This window comes from Mus caroli, unplaced genomic scaffold (assembly GCF_978045245.1).
Source record: "Mus caroli unplaced genomic scaffold, Mus_caroli_1 scaffold_5, whole genome shotgun sequence".
NCBI classification, from domain to species: domain Eukaryota; kingdom Metazoa; phylum Chordata; class Mammalia; order Rodentia; family Muridae; genus Mus; species Mus caroli.
This window is the reverse complement of record NW_028227260.1, coordinates 54,817,075-54,828,391: the sequence shown is the minus strand read 5'-3', so window position 1 is coordinate 54,828,391 and position 11,317 is coordinate 54,817,075. Positions and strand designations below refer to the sequence as shown.

Here is an 11,317-nt window from a genome sequence, read left to right as displayed (position 1 = left end):
TATGCTGGGGCCTAGCAAACACAGATGTGGAAGCTCACAGACAGCTATTGGATGGATCACACAGCCCCCAATGGAGGAGCTGGAGGAAGTACCCAGGGAGCTGCAGGGATCTGCAACCCTATAGGTGGAACAACAATATGAACTAACCAGTAACCCCAGAGCTCTTGTCTCTAGCTGCATATGTATCAGAAGATGGCCTTGTTGGCCATCAGTGGAAAGTGAAGCCCATTGGTTGTGCAGACTTTATATGCCTCGGTACGGGGAATGCCAGGACCAAGAGGTGAGAGTTGGTGGGTGGGGGTGTAGGTATGGGAGGGTGTGTGGGACTTTTAGGATAGCATTGGAAATGTAAATGAAATAAATACCTAATAATAATAATAATGATAATAATAATAATAATAAAAGAAAAAAATTCAGGTAAATGGACAAAACTAGACAAAAATCATCCTAAGTGAGGTAACCCAGATTTAGAAAGACAAGCATGATATGAACTCACTTATAAGTGGATATTAGCTATTAAGTAAATGATAATCATGTTACAACCAATGGACCTAGACAGGCCAAGTAACAATGAGAGCCATCAGATGGATGCACAGATATCCTTGGAAAAGTGAAATAGAATAGATTTTGCAGGTGGACTTGGGGTAAGTGCTGATATGGGAACAGGATGCAACAGGTGTGCAGGGGGTAATGAAAGCAGAAAGTACAGGGAGAGAAGACCGTAGTAGAGAGAGGTATTTGGAGGACAACCTAGTGCAGTTAGAACTCACAAAATTCAATGAGGGTGACCCTAGCAAGGGTTCCTAGAAGTGGAGGATATGGAGCCTTAACATACCATGTTCTGTAACCAGAAAAGTCTCTCAGTGATGAGACTAGGACACAAACTCAGCCATAAAATCTTTGATCTCAAATCTATCTTGCATGCAAGATATGCTGGCACAATGGAGGCACAAAATTTGTAGGAATGACCAGCCAATAAGTGAACTAATTTCACACCCTCGCCAGAGAGGGAGCCCATTATGACACTGTTTACATGATCAGGAGCAGGAGGGTGAATAGCCCAAAGGCCTAGAATAGAAAAAAAAATTCAAAAAATAATGATTCCTAATGATATTCTGCTATACACAAGATCAGTGCTTTCCATAATTGTCATCTGAGATGCTTCTTTACAAAGGTGATGAGAGCAGATGCACAGACCCAAAGCCAAACATTAGGTGCAGAGAGAGTCCAAACTGGAAGATCTCCGATGGGTCTTTCCACTTGGAGCTCAGGGAACCCTGACAAAAAAGGGGAAGGGATTATTTTAGTTGAGGCTTCCCGGAGAACATGGTGTGCAGAGTCAACTAGGCAGGGTTCATAGGAGCTGAGAGAAACTGAAGCAGCAGTAATAGAACATGTATGGGTCTATACGAGGTCCTGTGCATATATATATATAACTATGTTAACTTGTTGGTTTTATGGGTCTTCTAACAGTTGGAGTGGAGGTATCTCTTCACCTGCTCTTGGAAACTTTCCCTGCCCTGCCCCCAACTTACTGGGTGGCCTTGCCCAGTCTTTATACGAAGATTTGTACCTGGTCTTATTGCGTCTTATGCCATGTTAGGTTTGTATCCCTGGGAGGCCTGCTCTTTTCTGAAGGGAAATAGAGAGGGGAAATGGAAGGTGGCATGGAGATGGGAGGTGTAGAGGGAGGGGATACTCCACTTGGTATATGTTGTTTGGGAGAATAAAATAGTTCTAGAGAGATTAGGTGGACAAAGAGTCATATCTCAACATAATATAGGCAATTTACCACAAGTGCAAAGCCAACATCAGCTTAGTGGTAGCAGTGGCTGCAGCAGCAGGAGCCACTGCTGCAGTGGAGAAGCTAGTTTCTAGAAGTTTCTGGCAGGCCACAGACTTTGCCAAGCAGTTTTTTACCTACTTGGAGAGTGAGAAGCTGTGGAAAGCACACATGGAGTTCATCCTGCTCCACCTGCCTGACTATTGATACCCGCACCAGATGGCGTTCGCCTGGACCAGCTGCTGTCCTTATCTGTAGTCTGGGCCAACTACCTCTTCATAGCTTGCAGTTACAATAAAGACCTTCTGAACAAGGTGATCGAAATGACTAATGGGATTGGAGAGGAAGACTTTCAACAGTTTACAACCAGAACTGAACTCATGAAAAAGCATCAAAGCTAAGGCAGATCTCCACATTTCCACCCTGGGGACAGACTTAGAAAGGAGGCTGGGGTGAAGGTAACTGAACATTGACAGCTCTCAAGATTCCTGGTATTTGCAGCATAGAGACAGCTGGAATAGAATGGGGACAGAACCCAAGGGCTTCAAAGAAGTCTTAGTTCTTCCAGGATCACTGTAAAAATACACGTGCATATTTATGTGTTTGTAAATGGCGAACTCTCAGAAATTTCATCAGGATTGTCAAACCCATAATTTGTTTGAAATGTTTTTGTTTTGTTTTGTTTTTATGTTGGTATAACAATGACAGGTGATAAATTGTGTAATTTGATTTTTTTAAAGCAGAGTACCAGTAAATATATTCTTGTTTTTGCCGTACCCCAACCCTTGTTTTTCCCAAGACAAGGCAGATCCTCTGTGTCCTTTTTCTAGCTTGACCCACTCTATACTTGTACCTCACCACTGATGGTCACCAAAGGACTCTGAACTAATGAACTGTGTCACTGGAAAACTCCCACTGCTGGGCTCAGGGACCTTTGTGTAGGAATTTGGAATCATGTTGCAAGCTTGAAGTAGCAGAGCTAGCTCATAGGTAGCAGGAAATGTACAAAAAAACACACCCAGCCTCATTTTAAAATTCACTGAGGGCTAGAGATGTAACTCAGTAGTAGAGTGCATGCTTAGTATGCTTGAGGATCTGGGTTTTTTCCCTAGTATTTCAAAGAGAGGAAAATAGCTACTTAGATTTAAAATTGCTGGAAATACGTATGATTTTTGTTCAGCCAACCAGATGATTTCTAGGCACGAGATGCCCATGTGCCTGCATTTTTTGTTTCTAGAAGGCTTTCACACTTGAAGAACTAACTACCTTGCATAATGCCTCTGGATTGCAGTCCAGTCCTGCTTTTCTCGGAGATGCTGGTATTGGCATTCAAACTGACAGCTAGTGTATGTGTTCTGACCTGCTTCTGGTTCCTTGTATTTAGTCACCATTAGATAACTTAGCTGTGGGCAGCCAAGGAGCAGTGTACCACAGCAGGACTCATCAGTAGCAGGCCCTTTAGCTTTATCTACTGGATACAGGAAATTGGATACCCAGAAGCTTCGGCTACTGGTGTTTGGTGTCACAGCAGTGGAACACATTCCTGTGTGTGTCTTGAGACAAAGGCCACAGTCCCCAGTGACTGTTGATTTGATACCTTGATAAAGCTTCTCCAGGCAATGAAAGACTATATGTTATATCACAGAGGATAATGGCAAGGTAGTGACTGTTGGGGAGTAGAGCTCTATGCTCACTGAGCTGGAGCCTTGTCTTCTCATATGCAGAAGCCTGCATCCATTCTAATCATCTAGGCAGATTTGTGAGGGTTAAAAAAATGCATTTTCCATAAATTGTTGATTTTATTTTCTGTCTACAACAGAAAAACAGCTTTTCCATTGAATGAAAAAAAAATACAACGTCAATGTACATGGAGAGAAACTCAAAGCAATTGGCACTAAAATCAGTGACAAGACAAGGCTGTTCACTTTCTCCCTGTCTTTTCAGGATAGAACTAGAAGTCTTAGCTATACTAATAAAGACACCCAAGGAGATCCCGTGAATACAAATTGAAAAGGAAAAAGACACAGCATTGTTTTTTTGTATTTGCAGTATTTGCAGATGATCCAATACATAAGTGACCTTAAAAATTCCACCTGCAAACTACCTCAGCTGACAAATACTTTCAGCAAAGTATCTGGAATCATTGAAGAAGATATGAGATAGAAAGATCTCCTATGGCCATGAATTGGGAGGATTACCTCAGTAAAGATGGCCATCCTACCAAAAGTTATCTACAGTTCATTGGAAATCTCCATTAGAATTCCAATACTATTCTTCACAGATCTTGAAATTACAATTTTCAACTTCAAATGGAAACCCTGGATAGCTGTAAAAAAATCCAGAATAATAATAATAAAAAAAAAACCTGTTGGCAGTATCTCCATTCTCAATTTTAAGTTGTACTACAAGATATCAGATATATAGAAATGAAAACTGGATTGAACAGGCACAAAAACAGACATATCAATCAATGGAACTGAACTGAAGACAAAGACATAAATCCATATACCCATGGGCACAAGAATTTTGATAAATAAGCCAGAGATACTCACTGGAATAAACCAGCAACTTCAACAAATCAAATTGGTCAACCTGATGACTGAATGTAGATTAATCTGTATTGTCACCCTACACAAAACTCAAATAGGTCAAGGACTAGAGCATAAAACCAACAGCACTGAACCTAATAGAAAGGAAAGTGAGCAATAGTATTGAACTCATCGGCAAAGGAAGACTTCCTGAACAGAACAGCATCAAAAATGCACTAAAATCAACAGTTAATAAATGAGACTTCATGAAACTGAAAAGCTTCTGTATAACAAAGAGCACTGTCATTGGAAAAAGCAGCAGCCAAAGAATGGGAAAAGATTTTTATAAACTCCACATCTGATACATGGCTAATATCCAAAACATATAAAGAACAGAATACCTTAGATATCAAGAAAATATACAACCCATTCAAAAATGCGGTACAGATGTAAATAGAATTCTTCAAAGAGGAAATACAAATAGTTGTTTATGGATGGATGGGATAATTGGAATGGGAGGATTAAGTGTGGAAAGACAGGGGAAAAGAAGCTAAGGGAGGGACTGTGAGGAGAGACAGTTAAAATTGAAGGTCTTTTCAGGGTTATTATGGAAATGTAATACAGTAGAAGTTACTGAAAATACACACATACATGAAAGCAATCAAAATGAAACCACCAAATCATAAGAGAGACAGAGTCCAACTGACTACCTCTTATCACCAAGAGATGCTTCTAATCCAGGGGTTGAGTACATCTAATTGAGTTGTTGGCTGCAGAGCTTCCATAGTAATCCCTGAACAATCAAATATTGGTTGTCAAGACTTCAGGTTTCTCTGCACAAACTGACAGTAAGGCTTCATTGCTTAAGATAACACCCACACAAACCATTGAACGTGTAACTGTCAAACTGGTACCTATATAGAGTATCTTTCCCTACAGTCTAACTTTTTTGGTACATAAAAATTACCCTGAACATTATGTGCCAAAACAGAAATATATAGAGCAACCCAGCCATGAGTCCTTTGATCTGCTATGTTGTCCTCCCTGCAAGACATGCTAGTAAAATTATGTCAGAAAATTTGTGGCCAACTAACATCTGATTTGATTTCAGGTCTACACCATGAGATGAAAACAATATTGGACTCTGCTTAGGTGAATAATAACCTGAGACTAGATAATACAGGGACCTAGGGGAAAACCAAATACTACTGTTCTAAAGAAAATAAAAGTTGCAATCAAATGAATCCAAGTGGAGATCTGATTCCATATGAGCTGTCTTAGTTTGGACATCTAAGACTGTGAACAGACACCACAACCACAGTAGCTTTTATAAAGGCAAACATTTAATTGGGGCTGGCTTAAGGACTAAGAATTTTAATCTATTATGACAAAAAGCATGGTAGCACACAGGTAGACCTGTTGCTGAAGGAGAAATGGAGAGTTAAACATGTAATAGGAAGAGAGACAGGAAGAGGAATGGGACTGGCTTGACCATTAAAAACATGAAAGCTCACCTCCATTAACACACTTCTGCCAAAAAGGCTATAGCTACTCCAACAGTGTCATCTATCCTAACAATTCCACTTCCTGATGACCTAAAATTCCAATCTATGAGCCTATGTGTACCATTGTTATTCAAACCATCTCACAAAGTAAAACCCACCTTTTGCTGTTAAATGATCAGTGAATTTAATTATTTTGCTTTATATATGTATATATATATACATATATATATATGTATATATATATATATATACACATATATGGTTAGACATGCTGAGTTTGTGAAATACAAAAAAATAGGAAAAGAAGACAAATTTTTAGACAACTGGAGATGAATTTTCATTTAAATAATGTACCTTTTAATTGCAAGAATTTTCAAACAACATAAGGTCAATATGGTATTAAGAGCTTGGGAAGTCGGCAATTATTTCCTTAAGAGTTCTTAGGAAGGACATCTGTTTCCTCATTTTGTTTTCTGTCCTCTTTTTGGCAGTGAAATGAATAGTGTGAAATAAGCCTTTGAATTTAGTGCCTTAAGTCTGTCCTACCAATTTTGCCTGTAACTATAGACAAACAGCTGGAGGCATGGCTTGATTAATTAAGGTTTAATTTTATTTAAAACACTGTTTTCAAATTTAGTTTTAATCTTTATCTTTTGTTTCTTAGTGTCTTTTTTTTTCTAATGAGATTTATTTCAGGGTTTATATCTACTAGATTGTTAGAGATAGAAGAAAAATTTGAATCATTTCCAAAAAGAACATATTTGAAATTGGAAAGCCAGATGATAGTTCTCAGTTTGGTCTGGATGCATTATAAGATGAAAGTACACGGTTACAATGTACTTATTTTTACAAAGATTTGTATTTATTATTTTTATATAAGTGTATGCATGTATACCTGTGTGAGTGAATGCTACATGCCCTGGAAGCCAAAAAAAAAAAAAAAAAAAAAAAAAAAAAGACTATGGTCTCTCCCTAGAGCTGGAGTTGAAGGTGGGTGTGAACCACTTGATATGGATGATAGGAATCAAAACTTGATTCTTGTTGAGAGCAGCACTTACCTTTAATTGCTGAGACATTTCTCCAGTGCCATTATATACTTCTCAATTACAAATTATACAAATGTTTTCTTAATTTAGTCATTAAAACAGATTGTTAAGACCTAAGAGAGATCACTTTCAAATTTACTACATTTCTTTTGTTATTTCTACTAATGCTCTAATATAAATAAGTAACATATTCATATATATATATACATATATATATATATACATATATATATAGGCAAATAATAACTATTTAATGACATTGATAAACTGCTCAAGGCCTGGAGCCATCTCTCAAAAGGAGAAACACTTATAATGGAAGCATGAAGAATGTAGCTCAAATTCCCAGCACCTGTTTAAAAGCTGGGCATAGGTGGTCACCACATGTAATCATAGAACTAGGGAGGCAGAAACAGAGAATCACAGGGCTGGGGGTGGATGAGGAGCCACACTGTGAAACTAGACTAGCTGAAAATGAAGTGTTCCAGGTTTGGCAAGATACTATGCCTCAGTAACTGAAATGGAAATCAATTCAGGAAGGCATCTGATGTAAATGTGAAGCCTCAAACACTTATACACACTTGTGTATATATACTGGCACAAACACACATGTACTCCCACACACATGCAGAGACACACACACACACGGTCACCAAAAATATATGGTGCTTATAGATGTTTGAACGATGTATTCTAAATAGTCTCATACCCTTGACTGTTTGGTCTTAAGTTGGTGAGTCTTTGAGAAAGCTCAGGAGGTATAGTCGTGCTGGAGGAGGTGTCACTGAGTCAGTTCTAAGGTTTCAAAAGACTGTCACCATTTTGAGTTCACACTCTCTGTTTCCTGTTTATGGTTCAAGATATGAGCTTTCAGCTTTTCTTGCCACTCTGTCTGCCTTCTGTTGTCATATTTCCCCAATATTATGGAGTACTTTTCTTTTGGAAATTTGAGGCTAAATAAATCCTTCTTTCTATACGTTGCGTTGCCTTGATCTTTATCATAGCAAAATTAAAGTAACTAATACAATGTTTTAAAGTATTTTCCAATCCGCTGCTCCTGATTTATTTATTCATGGTACTAATAAGTGAGGCAAAAAGGAGTAGTCTAATTATATAAAATGAGACAGAAAACATATAAACTATGGTGTTTAATTTTTATTAAAAATTAAACAAAAATATCATAGCACAACAACATAAACATAAACAAAACTGTTTACCACAATGATTAATTACAAAATGTTATTGATTAAAGAGATGATTATCTGAAAATACAATACTGAACTATTCACTGTTCAAACAAATTAACTCTATTTTTTGATGGTATTTGTAATTGTTGACAGTTTAAAGAATATTTCTACATTAATGACATTGTACTGATAACATATATTTGTACTATCCTTACTATATTATACAAAGATGGAAATATATTAGTATAAAGTGTTATATATAGTTCACAGAGTATTTTCTACAGGAATTTAATCTTTTTTATGTGAGATTTTGTTGATTTATAGAAACCAATAGGAAAGGTATATAGACAAGATTCAGAAAGCCAACACTTCATTTAGGAATTGTTTACATGTTTTTTTTAATAAGAAAAACAACTCAGAAAGAAAGCAGTGATGTTACTCAAGCAATTTATAATGAAGGGTACATGGAATCTATCATTCTGGAAAACTCAGAGATAATGCGGAATACCAACTGCAAATGATCTTGTTCAGGAGAGGGTCTTTCTTTCAGGCTGTCTTTGTTTATCTGGAAAAGTAAATTTCACTGGAAATGAAACACTGATGCCGGTTGTTGGAAATCAAGCTAGAATCCAGTGAAATGTTTTTCAAAAGGCTAATGAAATAGTAGGTGATCTTCTTTTCCTTGCTCCATACAAAAGTTTACCTTCTTTGAGTTATAAACATGTTTTTGTTTTTGTTCATTTTTAGCTCTTTGTCACTATAAATTATAATTATCTATTGTTTAAAGACTATGTCTATATAAGAAGTTATATTACAGAAGAAATATGCTTTGTTTTCCTTAGATGTATGTCCAATATTTAGGAAACTGCTTGTCACTGATTAAGTTCTCCATAAATATTACTTTAGTGAATTAACAAACGAATAGTGGTAATTGCACCTTCTGACTAAATTTTCAATAGATATGGAAGAAACAACTTAAATCTGTTAAAATAATCAAGAACAGATGTGGTTTTGTGACATATCAGACTTCATGATTCCATCTGTCTCTTCCACTAATGAAAAAAAAATTAATTAGAACTTTTACCTCTATATTTTAGTAAAAACACCTGGCTTGATCCTGAAAATCCTTCGTTGAAAGAAGTTGAATATATGAAAGATCCCATAGGCTCAATAAAGAATTGTTAATGAATTCAATAAATGTCAAATTTAAAAGTTCATTTATTGTTTGAAAATTTCATGCATCCATGAAGTGTATCATGATCATACCCACCCTCATTTCTCTGTTTCCTGTTCCCAAAAGGAACCTGTTATCACATTTCTCTCCCAATTTCTTATCCTGCTATCATAATTTTATACATGTATTTTTAACTCATTGAGTCAAGTATGTGCTTACAGTATGCACATGGGGGTAGGGTAATCCATTTGAGGTATGAGGAGTCTACTAGTATTCAAAATCCCTAAAGAACATTGTCTATTCCTCCTCTCAGCAGCCACCAATGACTAATAGTTCCTCAGATATAGGAGCCCCAGGAAAGCCTCTATAACACCTGCTGAAATTTTTAACTGGATTGATCTTGTTAAGAAATCAGTTTGGTAGCTAAAACTTCAGTGAGTTTAAATGTGGAACAGCCATGTCATGTCCAGAGACTAGAAACTTTACCATGCCTCCCCTTCTCTATTCCTTACAATTTGTTGCACCCTCTCCAGGAATGTTCCCTAAGCTTTGAAGGCAGTGATATTGATGTCTCATCTATGGCTGAGCATTTATAATCATTTACTTTCAGCATAGCTTCATTAATGACTTCCCGCCATAAGAAGCTTCTCTGAATTTCATATAGTATACTGGTTAGATGTTGGACTCCAAAATTATGCAGTCATTTCCTTCTGTTACTATTTCAGTGATTTGGGGGTGGCTGTTGACTTTTAGTAATAGAAGATGGTAATTTTACTTTAATTAATTTATGTACTTTAAAATATGTAGTGAAAAAATTAATTTAGAATCTTGACATGAGCATTTATTGTATGGGGTAATTAATACATTGGTATTAATGTCTGTCTTACATTTGTATAGTTCATTTTTTAAAATGAAAACATACCTTTCTAAAGTGTTGTACATTTGCAGCTAATTTTCTTAGTGGTGACAAATAAAATGAAAAATTCAGACTAAAAGAAGAATGAAAATCATCATAAAATGTTTTCATTTTTAAGTAATAAATCCAATTCTGAAAATGGTCAAGGAAAATACACTTTCAGGAATTACTAAAACTAAATTCAAGAACAATACTATGATAAACTCTGGTCACTACATGACTGTCCTGTCATCTGTGCTGCTTTATCTGTCAGATGGACTTTTTCCACAAAAAAAACACCATGACTCTCATACCTTCACATTTGTGTTACTGTGGTCAGTAGACCCGGTGGAAAAAGAACTTTCACATTCCAGCCATTTCTGTAGGCATGGCACATTTGCTTCTGAGTAGTTGATCCTGATTCACATGTTCATTCCTGGTAAAAACATTGTACCAGAAAGATTGAATTTGTTGATTGAATGAACCTGGTCCATATATAATATATGTTGAGTCTGGAAAGGAAAATAAATTATTCACACTAAACTTTAATAAATAAAGTTAAAAGTAATAGCTTAAGTTGCATAGGCTCTAAACTATATGATAGTCATTTTTTCAACATGCCTTAGAGATAAAAAATAATGTAATCCTCACCAAACTACTGTAAGATACAGAATAATCACTGTATAGAGGTGAAAATGTCTTTCTGGAATGGTAAAATAATGATTATTATAGTTGTGTGGTTGCTAAGAGATGAGGCAAAACTTTGAACATAGAAAGTATTAAAAATGGCCTGCCATTAGTTGAAGAAATGTTCATATACTGGGGTGACCAATAATTACATCCATTAAATAGAACACTAAGAGAATAGAACACTAACAGAATAACTATTTCTGTGGGGTGATGAAAATGAATCAAAATGATTTATATTTCTTTATTTCTCCCTCTGTATCTGCACATGTATGTATATTTCACAGAGGTCAGAAAAAGGTTTTAGATTCCAATGTGGATTCTTGAAATTAAACTTGAATCCTCTGCAAGAGCAACAAATATTGTTAATTGCAATGCCATGTCTCCAGATCCCAGAGATATATTTTATCTGTTTCTAGTACACTATTTGTATCAAGAAAATTCTTGTGTGTGCCTTCACCATTCATACATTTTTATGAAAATCCCTTTCATTGTGTTAGAAAAATCTTAATATG

The 11,317-nt window shown here is 36.2% G+C and overlaps 1 pseudogene; it reads left to right on the top strand.

Annotated features, from left to right (window-relative positions):
* The first annotated feature begins 667 nt into the window (after positions 1-667).
* LOC110286352 (CDKN2AIP N-terminal-like protein pseudogene) lies at positions 668-2,184 on the top strand (annotated as a pseudogene).
* The last annotated feature ends 9,133 nt before the right edge of the window (positions 2,185-11,317 follow it).